Below are 5,000 nucleotides of genomic sequence, written 5' to 3'. Positions count from 1 at the left end.
ATTATCACTGATTTTTGTTTTCTTTCTTTTACAATAATGTAACTTGGTTTCAATTGTTGCCATTTATCCACAGTGACTATATACTTTTTCAGTAAAATGCAGCAGAGCCTGACATCAACCAATGGTGTTGTATTCATAGACGACCCTGAAATTAACAGAACATTTGCTAAATTTCTTCTTCAAGTGCAAGGTCATTTACTCTCGGGTTCAAACAAAGAGGGCATGAGTGCTCCTCGAGCTGGAGTGATGCTGTCGTCAAACTCACCCAAAATATCAAGGTTAGGCAAGTAGCAAATATTGAACAAAAACAAACAAGCGCAAATTTTCCTTGGCTTAAAGAACATGGATGCAAACAATACCCATTCCATCATAAAGGTCTTAATGAGTTTAAATTTGGCTTTCATGGGTAATGTTAAAATAATTGTCAGTTATCACTGGGTGTTGGAATTAATCTGTTATTAAAGGAATTAACATTCAATTATCTTGCTTCCATTGACAACACTAATCTCTTTAAAGCTCTGGAAATTTAAAATTTAAATTTAAATTTCTTTAGATGCGACTATCCATTGGAAAGGATGGCGCAACAGAGAGTACAATAAAGTACATAATCCATGACTCATTGACTGAGGATACCAGCCTAAAAGAGTTGTTGACTCTGGAAAGGTTAGAGGCATCCATTGTTGATGCAGTGAAGAGGAACAAGGACATGGTGAGTTGACTTAATTGTGAACAACAACTTGTAAATAAACTTGCACAATTTGGATTTAATTTATTTCGTAACCCTTTAACCCCTGAAACACACTGATATGCCCATACCTATATAATTTACTCCGTGTAATGCCAGACGATTTTACTCATCAATGGGATACCCTTAGGTCTCGTCAATGGTTAAGAAATTACACTTCTAGAATTATCTATTAAATTTCTGTTAAAATGGTGCAAAATGAAATATAATTATATGCATATCTGCCTGTTTTCCAGATCCTTACCTGGCTCAACCCCAAGGTAACTGTCACCAATGTGAATGGCAACAAAGTCCCAGCTGTGGCCATCATGGCATCAGTGGTGGATAGCTTTGCTAATTTGTCACATGCTGTAAGTTACCATTGATGATTGTAGCCATAAGTAGCAAGACTGTGAAAACACCCTGAAGAAACCCAGTCATATTATAGATCATTAACATGCGTGAAACAAATTATATAATAATTATTGCATCATTTGTTGTTATTTTTTACTGCCACATTAAGGATGATTAATGTAACCTTGAACATAACCTTAAAGGAGATGTGTTACACAGAAATTGTCCCAGATGCCAAAACTATTGGCATTTATTTCAATAAGGCACCAGAAGGAACAATGGGAGACTTAATGAAAAGAAAAGACACCTGCCAAAAGAGGGCTTACAGAATCCCTTTCTCCATGCTGACTCCTTATGCAGCTGACTACATTAGATATGGTACATGCATTGGTTTAATCCAAGTTACTTCTTAAAAACTTGATACAGGTACACATAAGAGTATTATGTCTATGTGATCATGCATTTTCAATTAATGTATTCTTAAAATTACCACATGCTGATTAGTACCTCCTCGGCTAAAAACTTTATAAACAAATCAGACTATGATGATTTACAAGTGTTTTACGTCGTCTAACTGCAGCATCAGGTCTTATAAACACGGAGCATGAACAAGTATCCAGCTGCAATGACAATTTCCAGATGCCAGAATTGATGGCAGATGACCAAACATTTCTCCATGAAATGGTAACAGGTCTCAAGAAAGCATTAAAAGGTTTGTACCCACACATACAAAATAATCCCATTTTTATGTGTTAAGAACAAGCATTTTGTAGATGCACGAATGAAATTAGGTGACAGCATCAACAACATATCAAGATACCCACGTGCGTGTAATGAAAATATTTTGAAGCAGCATATTGCAGTCTTGAATTTGTCTTTGCCATCACTGGGAATTATTTAAGTTGATACCAAAATAAATGGGTTGATTAAGTGACCATGAAACCGTTTGTGTACAATTTTCGTTGTTTTCGTGAATAGGAGATGTCTATTTATATTCCATATGTATAGGAATTAGAAGAAAGGTGAGCGAATCTAGCGGTATTTATTTATTTCTGGTAACCCACTTTGAATCATGAGCTGACGCGAGCAGCTTAGAATTGCGTGTGGCTTATGCGCGCGCTCAGCCGAAAACCCTTTCGAGCCTCCTTAGGACGTTGGCGCCCATTGCTTCTGCGCATCCTTACAGCGCACGCAAATTCACATGCCACGTCATGCATCGAGCGCGTGCGCTAAGTACTAAAATGAACAATAGGGCAAGCGCGGAAAGAGACCGGGCGGTGAAACGAGCGGGTCCGAGCAAAAAGGTGTGATGCAGTAGACTGGGATCTACTAAAAAGCCTTTTCAAAATGGCGGCAAGTGTTGAGATCGGCGACTCACGCGAAGAATTGTTTTTACAGGACATCACAGACGACTTTTATTGGAACGAGGAAAAAAATTCTTCAGATGTTTCAGACACATAGCTGATGTTAATGTAACAAACATTTTCCCTCTGTTCTTGATTGGTTCTCTGCTATAACCTATGGTCTTTAGGTAATTCCAAGTGTTTTGATTGGTGCTAATTCTTGTTCAGGACTTTGCCATACAAGCCATTTCCATGGAAAAGATTATAAGCCATGGTTTTTTTTTACATTTTGTTTATATTCTGGTGAGTATTTTCACGACTCATGCTGTGTGTTGAAGGAACCAAAAGGCAAGTCAAAATACAAGTAACAACTTGGAAATATTAAGCTCTTACTAACCGAACTGGAGGGCGATACTGGGGAATATTGGTTGAACATTGTGGAACTAAAGATGAGTGCAGCGAGGTCCATACAAAAATGACCAAGGTGCAATACTCCTCAGTATGGCTTGGGCAAGCTTAGTTAGAAAGTAGTTTATCATATGGTACTTGGGCCATGGTTGTTTCTTGAATTTGTGGCTTTTCAAAAACAAAAATTACACAGCTTATGACCGCTTCCAAAGAAATGGTCATCATAGCAAAATCCCAACCAAGAAAGAACCAATCACAATGCTTGCATTTACCTCAAAACTACCTTACCGCAGGAGGAAAAGCCGGCAGGGCAAGCAACCCCCCACCCTTAGCTCAAGGTCTAGATCCGCCACTGATTACCACAATATTTTTTGTAGTTGAATGATAATTGAGCTAATTATGTGCCTTACTGTGAGTACAATAGTTGTGCAAGGTTTAATTATGTCTTTATAAATCGGTCACGTTCAGAGAAATTATTGGCACAGGATTTGGGTTGTCATTATTGAGAGCTTACTGAACACAGGCAGACCAGAGTGCACCTCAGGCTAAATGACATACCCTCGTTGCTTACTAGTTAGTATGAAGAGTTGTATATATAGTTAGTGTCAAGAGAATTTGGTAAGCCTATTTATGGTTAGCTCTCACAAGCAGAAATGGTAACATGCTATTTTCAAAACAAAATAGAAAATAGAGCTAAATATTGTTACCTATTACCATTAATTATCTGAAAATAAATGTTCTGCCTTCCACATTGTGTACACAGTGTGACATTGCAAATCTTCTAATTTTCATAATCTAAATATGAGACAAGATATTACAAAGTCATAAATGCTATCGCCCTCATTTTTTGAATGACCTTTACAAAAGAGTGATAAATGTATTTTTTTGGATTATAGGCTCTATAACTCAATTATCAATAAGACTGGAATTTTGCAAAGTGGTTAAGCATTTGAATCAAAAACCCTCTGAGGGGAGTCTGAATGTCTGGCAAAAACATCTACTTTGTGTATGAAATACAAATGACATAAAATAATGGAAACAGGCGACAAGAAACAATATCACACCAAAATATAATGTCTTGCAAACAGTGCTTAAACAATAATTATGTTACCGTTTGTGTCTGGTGCCCCAAGAAAGAGCCATATTAAATTAAAGATGAAGTAATGTCCAAGTTAAATTAAGATTGGTTATTTAATAGTAATACATGAAGCAGCAGTTAACCTTAGTAGCAACCTTTGTAGCTTTCTTAATTGTTGTTGATAGAAGAATCCTCCTTACAAGAAGGGGTTTCTCTCCACTAACTAAAACATTCACTAATAAGCAGGTAGTTTGAGGGGAATACTGTAGGATTTGTCTGTAGAACAAGGGAGAGAAATTTACAAACTCAAGCAAACTCTCAACCCCAAAATAAGGTTAACAAATGAAACAGGCTCCGGGTGAAGTTAAAAACTTTGATCACAGAAACAGCCAGATAGTACATGTATGAAAAAGTGAATCACGTAGGAGGGATTAACAATATTTGACCCTGAAAATTATTCAGCAGAAGTGGCCGGCTTGGTGGTGACACCTTGGCACCTTGAAAACAATATGAAACAGAGATTTACTGTATTGATATGTAACATATTTAATTGATTGAGTAAAAGGGCTAGATTAGCCACACATTTTTTCTTTTCTTTAAATAAGGCCTCAGACCCCCAAAAATAGATACCTGTGATCCTTGAGTGTGAAATAGTTATGCTATATTTTTTTAAGTTCTCTGTGCGGTGTTGCTAGTCAAGCCTAACAATAAATACAGTCATTGTTATTTTTTAAGGTATGTTCCAGGGCTTATGGTTTTAATTATTTTATTTATGTTTCACACAGTGGAACAAAAATTTGATCATATTGATCAGCCACAGGTTAGCTTATTTGTTTGTGTCCAAACTGCACAAAGGCAAAGAAAACAATATGGGGTTTGGGAGAGGATGGGGAGTCTTAATTAAAACGTAGCAGTAGTGACAGGCTACAATTTCTGCAAGGAACTGGAATCATTGCTTTGTCCTCAGTTGGTACAAAATATAAAGGAGTTGCCATGGAATAGTATGACTTTTTTTGCATGGTTATACCTAACGGGGAAAGGACATGGTATTTACAATAAGGTATCAGTTTTGCATTGTTTTACTGTGATTCAT

The 5,000-nt window shown here is 36.8% G+C and overlaps 1 protein-coding gene and 1 long non-coding RNA gene across 5 annotated transcripts in view; one reads left to right on the top strand and one right to left on the bottom strand.

Moving 5' to 3' along the window:
* Window positions 1-5,000, top strand: part of LOC138000294 (uncharacterized) — a 39,301-nt gene that overhangs the window by 1,287 nt on the left and 33,014 nt on the right. The window contains exons 3-4 of one of the 3 annotated variants that reach the window (XR_011123098.1): window positions 93-278; window positions 554-605. The exons of 1 other annotated variant lie outside the window; for it this stretch is intronic. The gene's annotated coding sequence lies outside the window, so the exon portion shown is untranslated. Of the gene's footprint in view, window positions 1-92; window positions 279-553; window positions 606-1,687; window positions 1,791-5,000 lie in introns of those variants that run through there. One more of the 3 variants, XM_068846610.1, reaches the window with a different exon arrangement.
* LOC138000296 (uncharacterized) overlaps window positions 1,051-5,000 on the bottom strand; it is a 5,343-nt gene continuing 1,393 nt past the window's right edge. The window contains exon 3 of one of the 2 annotated variants that reach the window (XR_011123100.1): window positions 1,051-1,147. This is a non-coding gene — a long non-coding RNA (uncharacterized lncRNA). Of the gene's footprint in view, window positions 1,148-2,480; window positions 4,405-5,000 lie in introns of those variants that run through there. The other variant, XR_011123101.1, reaches the window with a different exon arrangement.

The sequence above is a fragment of the Montipora foliosa genome, chromosome 4, assembly GCF_036669935.1.
Source record: "Montipora foliosa isolate CH-2021 chromosome 4, ASM3666993v2, whole genome shotgun sequence".
In the NCBI taxonomy this organism is placed as follows: Eukaryota; Metazoa; Cnidaria; class Anthozoa; order Scleractinia; family Acroporidae; genus Montipora; species Montipora foliosa.
This window is presented reverse-complemented; position numbering and strand designations above follow the sequence as displayed.